General features: G+C 49.6%; 1 long non-coding RNA gene across 1 annotated transcript; it reads left to right on the top strand.

The window, feature by feature from the left end:
* The first annotated feature begins 818 nt into the window (after positions 1 to 818).
* On the top strand, positions 819 to 11,947 carry LOC106997188 (uncharacterized). Its single transcript, XR_001443323.3, has 4 exons — positions 819 to 2,103; positions 3,865 to 4,170; positions 9,260 to 9,385; positions 11,227 to 11,947. It is a non-coding gene; the product is annotated as an uncharacterized LOC106997188 (long non-coding RNA).
* The last annotated feature ends 623 nt before the right edge of the window (positions 11,948 to 12,570 follow it).

The following is a 12,570-nucleotide window of genomic DNA, read 5'->3' as shown; positions in this document are numbered from 1 at the left end:
TATTGAATGACTATATATATGTAAATCAGATATAACAGGACCTTGCATGTGGTTGTACGTGCCATATAACATTTGCTATTAAAGCATGTTAAGCACCCTGAAGTACCTTGTTGCATCAACCAAAATTAAATCTCTACCGCACCCCACAGCTCACAGACATCACCTCGGCTGAGCCTCATGATAGCCTTTGGAGGTAAACCTTTTTCTTACTCTGATTAGGCAGATAGGGAAACTGAGACACAGTCCATGGACATGCAGCTGGTTAGTGGCCAAACCTGCACCAGGGTTAGGTCTCCTGACTCCATCCCAAGCCCTTTGGAGGCACCAATGCCGCCCTTTAGGGGATGAGTCAGAGGCTGAAATTAGATCTTTAGCTTTGTGTGATCAAAAACTTTATTTTGTCTCTTTGCCTGTTGTGACCAGCACCACCTCCCTGGGTAGGGGATGGTAACCAGACTCAAATGGAGCTAATGGGTGTCTCTTAGTCCCAGTCTGGGCAAGAGGATGGCACGGGGCCTAGGCAACCCTTCGCCCTTCGGTTTGGCCCCAGCCAGACCTCCCCCCTGTGGCCGAGGAGTTTGTCGCAGCTGAACACTGGGTGGGCCTGAGTGTGGGGCTGCTGGTGGGGGCTAAGGAAATAAAACAGACAAGAGTCACTCCAAGGCTGTAGCTCAGCATGGAGGTCTCCTCCAGTCTCCAGGGAGTCAAAATGCAAGCCTAGGATTTCAAAACTAGCCTCCCACAAAGGGAGAAGTCTTTGGGCTGCAACAGCCTTGTTCTCGTTTGCAATTTCCTTCCCAGGAATAGGCTTAGGGGGCTCTGGGATAGTTGAACGTAAAATAATAACAATGATGAAACCTGTGATAAATAATAACAATGATGAAACCTGTGATCTGTTGAATGCTACCCATTGCGTGATGAAGCACAATGGACGCTTTTCTCACTCAGACATTCCTTATTCACAATATACGGTGAAGTAGGTATTTGTTTTTATTCAAACAACACAGAAGTTTAGAAAATACGTCATGAAAGTCTCCCTCCACCATCACCATCACCAGACCTGCCCCCCAGAGGTAGCCACTGTTTACAATCCTTGTGTATTCTTCCTGACACTTGTGTATATTTAGTCATTATATATACACACCCACTCGTGTGTGCACATGTATACGCATACACACAGTTCGTTTGTTTTTATAAAAGTGAGATTATACCTGATTCAGCAACTTGCTTTTTCCATGTATGCATCTTTTCCCAATCCTAGGCATATAAATACATGAGACTCTAAGGAAATCTGAAGTAAGCAAAGATTACAGGGTTTCTCCAAGAGAAAACTACTTATTGTTGAGAGTAGACTCTCTGGATTATCTGATCCCAGCCTTTGGGCTAATTTACTGCTCTGTAAGTTTTAAGGAACGGAGGACACACAGTGACCCTGAATTGTGGACCCGCAAATGAGCTCCATCCACCCTCCTACACGGGGCAAAAGCGAGATCATTGCGACCGCTTGAAAATCCACATTCCATAACCATAAACACATCTGTTCTTTGGATTCTTCTTTGAATCAGTTGTAACATCACTGGCTCACTCGTTCACAATAATAACGTGCTAATTTTTATCTATTGTAGAATCATGATTTTTAACTTGTTTTAAAACCATTTTTTAACAACAGGCATTATTTTCTCTTTGTATAGATGGTGAAATCCAGACTTTGAAAGATTGAGCAAATTGCCCACAGCAACACTGTTGGTAAATAGCAGAGTTTGGGTTCAAGCGCAGGTCTGCAATCCTGCTTGTGCAATTTCAAAAGAACAGATACTGGGTATCTTCCAGGTACTAGACCAAACATTTAGGGTATGTGAATTTGTTTAACCCTCCCCTCAACCTACGAGGTGAGTGTCAGCCCTACCCTTATAGAAAAGGCAACTGTGCTCAGAGCGGTGGAGGACTGCGCCCCAGGATGCAACAAAAGCCAGCTGCACGGCGCCAAAGCTGAAGGCCTGAGCTACGCTGTGCTGCTACCCCTTGTCCCTCCAGATTCTCTTTTCCTTCACCTGTTTGTCAGTAAACTAAAGCCACCACAGTTTGTCATTTGGATGATTATCAGTAAGATAACATTGCCCAGAAGCTTTGGTTTCTGGTTTTGAAAAGAGCCAGAGGCTGTGTATGCATTTCCCAGGGGTGCCATAACAAACTACCATGAACTGGGTGGCTTAAACAACAGACACGTGTGCGCTCAGTGTTGGAGGTTAGAAGACCAAAGTCAAGGTGTTGGCAGGGCCGTGCTCCCTGGGAAAGCTCTGACAGAGAATCCTTCCTTGCCTCTTCTGGTTTCTGGGGTTTGTTGGCAATCTCTGGCATTCCTTGGTTTACAGACGCACTACTCCAGCCCTCCCTCTTCCCATGGCATATCTGCTGTGTGTCCCTGGGTGTCTCCATGTCATCCTCCTTCTGTGTCTGCTTGTCTCTGTGTTTATATTTCCCTAGTCATATTGAAGTAGGGCCCATCTAAGGACCTCATTTTCACCTGGTTAAATCTGCTAAGACTCTATATCCAAATTAGGTCACATGCCGAGGTCCCAAGTGTTAGGACTTCAGTGAATCCTTTTGGGGGTTGAGAGAGTAACACAGTTCAACCCATATCAGACAGCATATTGAAGTTTAGCCTCTACCAAGATGAGCTCTAAGCATGCCAGTCTCACAAGCAGCTCTGTGGAGAAGGGGCGCTGTAGCCTCACACATTTGGAAGATCCTTCATGTTAGAGGCCCTGGTGGTAATTCACAGGTTTCATGAGCGTGGTGACACCCTGGAAAGGACTGCAGCAAAGAAACCTGTTGACCTGAAGTTGGCATTTCCCAAACTTATTCGAGCACAGGAGCTGTGGGGGTGGTGTGGGGGTGGTGTGGTGGTGGTGGCAATGGTTTTAACAGTGTTCTCTGGAACACACCTGGGGAAACTCACATAACCAGAGCATGACTTTGGAGCCAGGAAGGCCTGGACTGGCATCGTGACTCGACTATTAACTGAATATATGACCTTGGGCAATGAATTTCCCTCTCTGAGTCTCGATTTCCTCATTTCTACAACAGGAATGAAAATTTCTAATCAATCACTGAGGGGTAAGTTCACTGCTAAAACAAATCCCAAAAACCATAACGGCTGGGAAACACTAGGATATAAGTTCATGTTCTTGCTCAGGACAGGGCAGGGAACATGCTGTCTGGGCAGTCTTTCTCCACACAGCCATTCGAAACCCCAAGGCGACAGATGCTCTGCCATTTTAAGTTTGTAGCTTCCGAGGTCATGGCAGGTTGCCCCTGTTCCATCCAGGCAGAAGGGGTGGAGCTTGGAGACTGCTTGCTGGGAGGTTTCTAGGGGCAGGCTCCGGCATGGAGCAACCCACTCCACTGCTCACACTCCACTGAGCAGAGCCCGATCCTAGGACTGGACCTCACTGTAAGGGGGTGGGAGAATGAGCAGCTCTATCCTAGCAGGAACTCAACCACAAAGGAAGAAGAAGTACGCCCTTGCAGTGCACAGCTAGCTTTCTTCTAGTTTCTTATAGTTTATTCTACTCTGCAGGTGTGTTCTGAGGGTTAAATGAGGCTTTTGACATAGGCAGCGTCCTTAGTATCACACACGACTAAATAAATGGCCAACAGTTTGAAAATGGAAAAAGATATGAATGGGAAGCGCCTTGAGGGATGAAATAGGAGACAGGCTCTGGTGCACAGTACAAGTGTGGGCCCCCCCCTTTCTTACCCAGGCATCCTGGTGGCCCGGTCTGGTGTGTGGTAGGAAGAGGGGAGTGAAATCCTCAGGGCGTCATTCCATCCCAGCAGCTTCTTCCCCTGCTTCCTTTCCAGCCAGATGGAGAAGTTGCAGATCCAGAGTCTTGACAGCCTCACAGCTTCCAAGGCAGTGGCCCCGTGGGGTGCAGACCCCTCCTTCCTGCAGTTGCAGAGCCAGCTAAGAGGTGGGCAGCAGGCCAGGCCCCCTCAGCAGCCCCTGGAGCGCATACCAGTTGCAGATGCTCAGGAGGCTCGGGGGAAGCAACGGGTTTTCACCAGAACACCGCAGGCAGGGCCTCCCAGGAAAGGCCTCCAGATGCCGTGAAAACCTGCAGCTTGTCCTCCTCCCGGCTTCCCAGGTTACCCAGCCACAACACACCGGTGAGAACCATCTCAGGACCTCCCCACTTTTGGGCTCCCTTACCCTGACTCCTCGGTCCACAAGGGACCAAAAGGGGTCAGTAGAGCAAAGCCCCTGCCTTCAAAAGAATGCATGCTTTTTTTTTTTAACTTCATACTAATTATTGAAAAAACTGTACCTCAAATCACACCCCCAACCTCTCAGCATGAACAAGCTCCAACAGACTTCTCCCAGCAGCCCCTCCCACCTGTCTCCGCATGGAGGTTGGCTTTTCAGAGCTGCCATCAATGTGGACATACAGTCCTGCTTTCCACGCTCCTCGCCCTGCTTTGTATACACTTTCCCATGCATCTGGGTCAGCCTGGAGCTGAGTCTTTCACAGAGCAGCAAAATATACAGAAGGCATATTTTGGTTTAGAATCTTCACACCCAGAACATCTGGGTGATACTGAGACAACTGGAGCGATTCTTGCTGATGCTGCAAGTCTCCAAATACGGTCCCTTGCAGGGAGAAAATGCTGTATTTTGCATCTGTACCTACGCACATGGGTTTTCTCAAGCATAGTGGACTTTGGAGTGTGACAGTTAGTGATTTCTCCCCGGGAAGTGGCATGACCTGTAGGAGTTACTGTTGGCTGCAGCTGCTGGTGCAGCCCGAATTATTTATTGGTTTTGATTCGTGCGCCGTTCCCTGTGTAAATTAAAATGTGACATTATTACACCCTCTGACAGCCCATCGGCGACCTTTAGCACTCTCCCCCCCTCTGCAGCCATTATTCAGCATAATTTGACTGATTTCAGGCGAGTTGGGAGGGTGGGAAGGGATGGGTGGGGGCCGGGGAAGGCAGAGTCCAAATTAGAAACAGATTTAAAGAACATTTGCAGGGAATTAGGCAGTGGGCCAGGCGCGCTTGCTGCCAGCATGTGTAACCCCTCTTTAGGGACTGTCAGCTCCTCCCAGGTTTCCACAGCGGATGTTTCCCGGCCGGAGCGCAGCTGGGTTTCAGTTGTCAAACCCACAGCCAAGACATCTGAGAAGCGGGTGGAGCATCCATGTGCACGCATGTGTCTGCACCCGGCCACATGCACACACACTCGACCCTGAGGACACTCCCAGCACAACTCCACACATCCACACCTACGACAGCACACTCAGGACATAGACGGATACAGGTGCACACAGAGAGAATCAGGACAGACACACTTACGCAGGTGCACACGCAGACTCCACTTGTGCCCTGCTGACACTTTCTTTTTTTTTTTTTTTTTTTTTTTTTGAGGCGGAGTCTCGCTCTGTCTCCCAGGCTGGAGTGCAGTGGCACGATCTCGGCTCACTGCAAGCTCCGCCTCCCGGGTTCCCGCCATTCTCCTGCCTCAGCCTCCCGAGTAGCTGGGACTACAGGCGCCGCCACCACGCCCGGCTAATTTTTTTGTATTTTTAGTGGAGACGGGGTTTCATTGTGTTAGCCAGGATGGTCTCGATCTCCTGACCTCGTGATCCGCCCGTCTCGGCCTCCCAAAGTGCTGGGATTACAGGCTTGAGCCACCGCGCCCGGCCCCTGCTGACACTTTCTAAGAGGGATTCCAGAGCAGATTTCCTAATCCATCCTCCCTCCCTCCACCTCAAGTCGGGCTGTGTGTGACTTGGGTTAGCCCCTCGACCTCTCTGAACCTCTGTGTCCTTAAATGTAAGAGTGAATAATGGCAGCTGTGATGGTCAAAATGGGATAATGAAGGAACATGGTGTACACTCTGCAGCTTTGTTCGGATATGGGAAAGGGCAAGCAGGATGGTGGCCATGATCATGAGGAAGACAGTGGCGGTGATGGTGAGGAAGACAGCAAACCTTTGGCTCGTGGCCTTTCTGGAGGGGACATAAAGCACTTTGCAGTCGTGCTGCTTACTTTGATGAAAAGAATGAGGGGCACCCATATGGGGAGAGCAGGGCAGAGAAGGAGCAAGGCACCCTTTCCCCAGGGCCCCTGTGGTGGGGAGGGAGACAGCAGTCAGCACCAGCCTGCACAGCCCTGGGCGACTTGCTGCGCAGGAAGCCTGACCCTGAGGCCTGGTCACTGGCCACCCAATACAGGTGCGTACCTCAGAGTGACCAGTGCCAGAAGCCAGATGGATTGGGGGTGGAGGGCTGGGGGAAAGACATGAGGCAGGAAGCAGTTAGGCACCAAAGTAGGAGTTTCTAGACCTTTGGTCAACAAATATTTAAGGAGCACCTACTTGCGCTAAGTGCTGGAAATGCAGCGATACGTAAAACACAGAGCCCGCTTTGTGGAACTTAACATCAAGAGAGAACAACTGACATGCAAACAGGCAATGCTAGTGTCGTGGGATGTGTGCTCCCCAGGAAATGGGCTAGGCGTGTGGCACTTGGGGCACAGAGGGACCATCTAATTCAGACAGGAAAAGAGGAGGCTTCTGGAGGAAGTGGACAAGAACCCAGGCTGTACAGGGAGCGACCTTCCAGGAGCTCAGGAGAGCTGCCAGGCAAAGAGTAAGTGGCGGTGAAGGAGAGAGATGAGGCTTAAGAAGTAAACAAGGGTCAGGTCATCCTGGCAGCCCCTCTCTGCTGGCTCATTCACTCTCACTTACATCTTCCATTCTGCAAATGGTGTGAGCAACCATTTCATAGGTCCTGTGCTGGGTGCAGAGACTGCAACGGTGAGCAAAGCAGACACGGGTGGGTTGAACGAAGGTTGTAACTGGGAATGGAGAGCAACTGGTAGATTTGAGAGATCACAAATCAACTGTATTTGGACGATGGTGGTGAGAGAGAAGAAATGATTTCAGATGATTCTCAGGTTTCTAGCTGGGTGCCTGGGTGGAGAAGGTGTCCCTCCCTGAGGGGGAAACACAGAAATGGCAGCAGATCGAAGGACGTGGGGGAAATGTTGACAATGATGAGTCTGCATTGGTCTTGCTTGTTTGCAGGGCTGCAATAGGGGCTAGGTGGAAGCTGACAGCCATCCGGATGACAGCAGACCCCCAGATGAAGATACAGAGAGCAGTGGCAAGAAGGTGGCAAGAGATTGGCTGCCTGAATCCCAGTTAAAAGGAGCAGGGTTTAGGACAGGGTTCCAGCCTGAGCTGGGGAACAAGAGTGCTAAAGGCAAAAGGCCAGCTCATTCCAGGTGTTTCGGGTACCAGGACTGTGACAGGTAAACCATGTCAGCCCCTTCTTGCTGGTGGACCGGTCAGGCCCAGCTGCAGGAACCCTCTGTCTGGATGAAGCTTGCACAGCTGAAAGCCACCAGCATCTACATGGTGTAGTCTTCTGTACATTAGGCCCCTGCCTACCACCACCACTAGATCCCACACAGCACTTGGCACAGGGCTGGTCAGATAGTAAGTGCTCAATTAATACTCTCCTGGGAGTGGATAGACTTTCAGCCAAAAGCAGGAGACTCCAGTGATGAATGCGGCATTAGACCCTTACTGGGCCCTCACTGAGTTGCCTTTGAATTGAATTGGAGCTGCTGGTCTCCTTTAACCACATTAGGAGAAAGCCCCATTTACTAAATACCCTCTCCCTGTCCACCCTCCACAAAGACGGCAGTTTCAGTGACAACCTTTAGTCTCCGGCGTTCAGGTCAGAGACTCAAGCTTACACCCTTTGAAACCCCAGACATTCGACCTACAACTAGATTCCCTAAAGTACTGCCCTGTCGATGAAGTCCAGGCTGACTGCTTAACGTAAATACCCACAATCAGGCTGAAATTGAAGTCCGGGAACACATGAGAACAGACAGCCAACCAGAGGTGGAAAGAAAGCATTTTCTCTGCTCACGCGGACCCCCTTGGGAGGGGTCTCATTTGAACAGGGAGGTTTCAAAAGTGTATACCAAAGAAAGGCTATTTAATCAGTGAGTAGGACAACGTGGAAGACAAAACTAGAGGGACTGGGTCATGAATTTTGGACGCTCATAACATGGGCAAGATCTCAGAAAACAGGACAGAAAGGCTATGGGTGGCCAGCTGCAGGACTGCCCTACTCAGAAGAACGGTCTCCTCCCCTGCCCTTCACGGTGGGTGACCTGCACTGGCACCTCAGAGCCGCCACCCCTGCAATTCACTATGGCACAGGGCACAGCACCAGGGCTCCTCCTTCAATCCCAGGGCCGTCCTTATCCAGCAAGGCTCAGCTGGGCTGGTCTTCTAAGGCTGGAGACCAGGTAGCTGAGAGGGAAGTGACTTGCCCCAGATCTCCAGTTTAATGGTGGCAAAGCGGAGATAAGAACCCTGGTCTCTGAGTCCAGTTCTGATGCTGCTCCCCACTTGTGCTGTGAAGAGGACTGCCAGCAAATTCAAGCTCATCCGTCTATGTTTCTCTCCAAACAGAAAATCGTTTATTCCTTGTCATCAATCTCTATCACTCTCCAAGCAGTTGATCTATCTTGAGTCATGATTAGGATGTATTTTGTGTATACAGAAAGAATATTAGAGAAACGACAATAGACAGAGGCGTGGATTCGGTGGTATCAATACATCGCACTGTGGTTAACCGCAGGTGAAATTTTGGCCTCGTTCAATTTATTTTAAGATAAAAACTACTTCTGTAAACCAGGCGCGGTGGCTCGCACCTGTAATCCCGACACTCTGGGAGGCCGAGGCAGGTGAATCCTTTGAGGTCAAGAGTCCAAGACCCGCCTGACTGACATGGTGAAACCTCGTCTCTACTAAAAATACAAAAAAATTTAGCCAGGCGTGGTTGTGCATGCCTGTAGTCACAGTTACTCGGGAGGCTGAGGCAGAAGAATCGCTTGAACCTGGGAGGCAGAAGTTACAGTGAGCTGAGATTACACCATCGCAGTCCAGCCTGGTCAACAGAGCAAAATTCTGTCTCCAAAAAAAAAATATATATATATATATATATATATATACACACACATATAATTTTTGTAATGCATACCCTATTAAATGTATCACTGATTATTTGATTTTTAAAAATATAAAAATATTTAAGTATCACATCATTGGAGTCAGAAATAGATTTGCATTAAAATATTCAACTTAATATTTTCCATTTCAAAAACAATAAAGTAAATGGAAAAAGTATCTTAAAAAGAATTACAAAAATATATCTTTATCTCTTTTCAGATGCTGGATCTGGGACAGCTCCACTGGAGCCTGAGATGCTCTGAGGGTGTCCCAGTGATATAAAATATGAGGAAAGCAGAAACAACTAAGAACCAGACTCTGAATGTGGCAGATTCTAGAACTGAAGTGAGCAGCCAGGACCTGCCTGACACGCCCACTGGGAGTGCGGTGCTGGCAGCCTGAGAATACAGCCCAGCCGCCATGCCGCCGGGATGGGAGTGGGCCCGGCGGACTTCCTGCCTTTTGGTCAGACAGACTGCCTTCCTGAATTACGAGGTCCAGGAAGTGTGGCGACGGGGTGGGGGCGGGTGGAGAGGTTGCACGTGTCACTTACCACCCCCATATGGCCCTCTTCCTGACTGTGGCCTCCCTTCCTCGCTTACAGACCAGTTACTTAATCTGCCACATGACGAGATGGTATCTGGGATCTCTAACGGCTCTGAAATCCCACAATTCTATGACTGGTCTTAGATACAAGACCGGTACGAGATAGGCAAACCCTGGCTCCGCCCGCAGTTTGCTCCATGTGATACACTGTTCACACCGAGTGCTAGCAGCAGGGAAGAAGCGGTAACTGCTCTGTGCTCAGCACTGAGCCCGCACTCAGCAAGGTGATGTGTGTTACTAGGCATCGTCACATTTCGTGCCCATGTGGGTGTTCCTAGCACCAGTCAGAAGACAGAGCTTAAACAGTTGGAGTAAGTTGCCCAAAGGCCAGCCCCAGTTTCCCTGAATCTCATCATGCTGGACACTGAACTATTTCTGGAGGTTTAAGGCTGAGAAAATCTAAGTCTGCATCCTCTCCCACTCCTCCTTACACTGGTATCCCTGGGAGAAACCTCGACATTACTCCCAACTTCGCTTCTCCCCAGGAGCAGGATGATTTGTCTGACTCATGAGTTTGGGAGAAAACCTGCACCTGTGGGGCTCGATCCCTCTGCCTCTTGGAGCAGAAGGCAGCCTTCTGTGCTGGGCTCCAGCCTGGGGGGGGGTTGGCAGCTGACCAGCTGCGCCAGGCCCTAGCAGGTAATAAAGGCTGTCTGTCCCAGGCGTGATGTATTAGCACAGCCTGCCTGGCCATACCTGAAGCCGCATCTTCCTCCAATTTACTGAGAAAGGAAACACTTTCTCTCAGTTGGTTCTGGACTCTGAAAGAAGAAAGGGTGGTGTTGTTCATCGGGCTTCCTAGAGCCCCACCACAGGGACACCTGGTGCAGCCCTGAAGGGAGGAGATGTCAGCAGGTTTAGGGATGGAGACATTTCAGAGCCAGAAGAGAACTTCTAGCAACCCAGCAGAAATATAATGAAGTCACATAGGTGACTGTCAATTCCCTAGTAACATCAACAAATCAAAAGAAGCAGGGAAAATTAATTATAATAATACATTTTACTTAGTTCAATCAAGCAGATGATCATTTCAATATGTGCTCAGAGTGCACGTGTGGCTAATGGCTTCTGTCATGGACAGTACAGCCTTAGGGCCTCCTATGCCTGAGGGGATCTGCTCCCTTTGACAATGTCCCAGTGCAAAGACTTCCAGGTGTGAAGCCGCCTCAACCTTCTGAATCACTCCATTTACGTGGTGGGCATTTCTGGTTGTTAGACACACCTCATCTTCCATTGGCCCCCATCCCCCACTCAACTTGCTTCTGTCTCTCTGAGAGACAGCCAGAGTGGAACACATTCTAGAAAGGTCCTCAGTCTTTCTGGAAATGCCTGTCTCCTGTCTTTCACCGGCTGCTGCCTCCCTGAGTCGTTGCCCAACATTGGTATTTTTTGGTGGGACAAAGCTTTGGTGTTTTTCTCACTTGAGAATATTATATTTGTAACTGTTGTGGACACCTGTTGTTTTTGACGACTCAGCATCCTGTCTTCCTAATTTAGAAGAATTCCAAAATAGGTGAGAAGTACGACCCCGCCTCTGACCCCGCCTCTGGCCCCGCCTCTGGCCCCGCCTCCTGTCACAGAGGTGGAAGGGTCGCAGACCTTCACTTTCCACACCTCAAGGCGCTCAGTCAGTCACCCGTTCATGCCTGAGATTGTGAATCCAATAGGAAAGTACAAGGACATGGAGATTGTCACAGCTGATGTATGATGGTGGCAGCAGAGTCAAGAGTCCAGCAGAGAGGCAGCAAGCATCCCAGGGATCCCATGATTGAGAACCAGCTTCTGTGGTTTAGCAGCAAGGCACCAACTGGTATGAGAAGCACAGACAGATGGTGCCCTGGGAACACTGGCTGTCACATGCTGGAGGAGGTCCGTCAGCAATCACCTTCCCTCTATGGGCCTCTATTGGAGAGAAGGCATCAAGATTATTCCGGCTATGATTCCTGAGCTTTTAATATATTCGTTCTGATGATTAAGAAATATATCTGGGCCGGGCGCGGTGGCTCAAGCCTGTAATCCCAGCACTTTGGGAGGCCGAGACAGGCGGATCACGAGGTCAGGAGATCGAGACCATCCTGGCTGACACGGTGAAACCCCGTCTCTACTTTAAAAATACAAAAAAAAAAAAAAAAACTAGCCGGGCGAGGTGGCGGCGCCTGTAGTCCCAGCTACTCGGGAGGCTGAGGCAGGAGAATGGTGTGAACCCGGGAGGCGGAGCTTGCAGTGAGCTGAGATCCAGCCACTGCACTCCAGCCTGGGTGGCAGAGCGAGACTCCGTCTCAAAAAAAAAAAAAAAAAAAAAAAAAAGAAAAAGAAATATATCTGTCGGGCGTGATGACTCACACCTGTAATCCTACCACTTTGGGAGGCCGAGGCGGGTGGATCATGAGGTCAGGAGTTCAAGACCAGCCTGACCAACATGGTGAAACCCCATCTCTAATAAAAATACAAAAATTAGCTGGGTGTTATGGTGTGTGTTGTAATCCCAGCTGCTCAAGAGGCTGAGGCAGGAGAATTGCTTGAACCTGGGAGGCGGAGGTTGCAGTGAGCTGAGATCGCACCACTGCACTCCAGCCTGGGTGACAGAGCGAGACTCTGTCTCAAAGAAAAACAGAGATATATCTGAATGTGACATGGAAAGAGGCTCAGAATATCAGACAGACATTTTACTGTAGAGCTTGAAAACAGCTCTCCAAAACTAACTCCAGATCCACCCTGGGGTTCTCAACGCCACATGGTTTTCTAAAATTGAGACCAAGACTAAGATGAAGACCTGTGCCTCCCCCTGATGCTGCCAGGACTACTGTCCCCATGGCTACCTTGAGACACAGCCTGAAGCCCTGGGTGTTTGTGGTGGCAGAGTACCGCAGAGGACTAGGAGTCAGAACAGTCTGGATCCTCATCCCAGCTGGGCCTCCTGATGT

Source organism: Macaca mulatta, chromosome 2, assembly GCF_049350105.2.
Source record: "Macaca mulatta isolate MMU2019108-1 chromosome 2, T2T-MMU8v2.0, whole genome shotgun sequence".
Lineage (NCBI taxonomy): Eukaryota > Metazoa > Chordata > Mammalia > Primates > Cercopithecidae > Macaca > Macaca mulatta.
The sequence above is the reverse complement of the archived record's forward strand: the minus strand, read 5'-3'. Positions and strand labels throughout refer to the sequence as shown.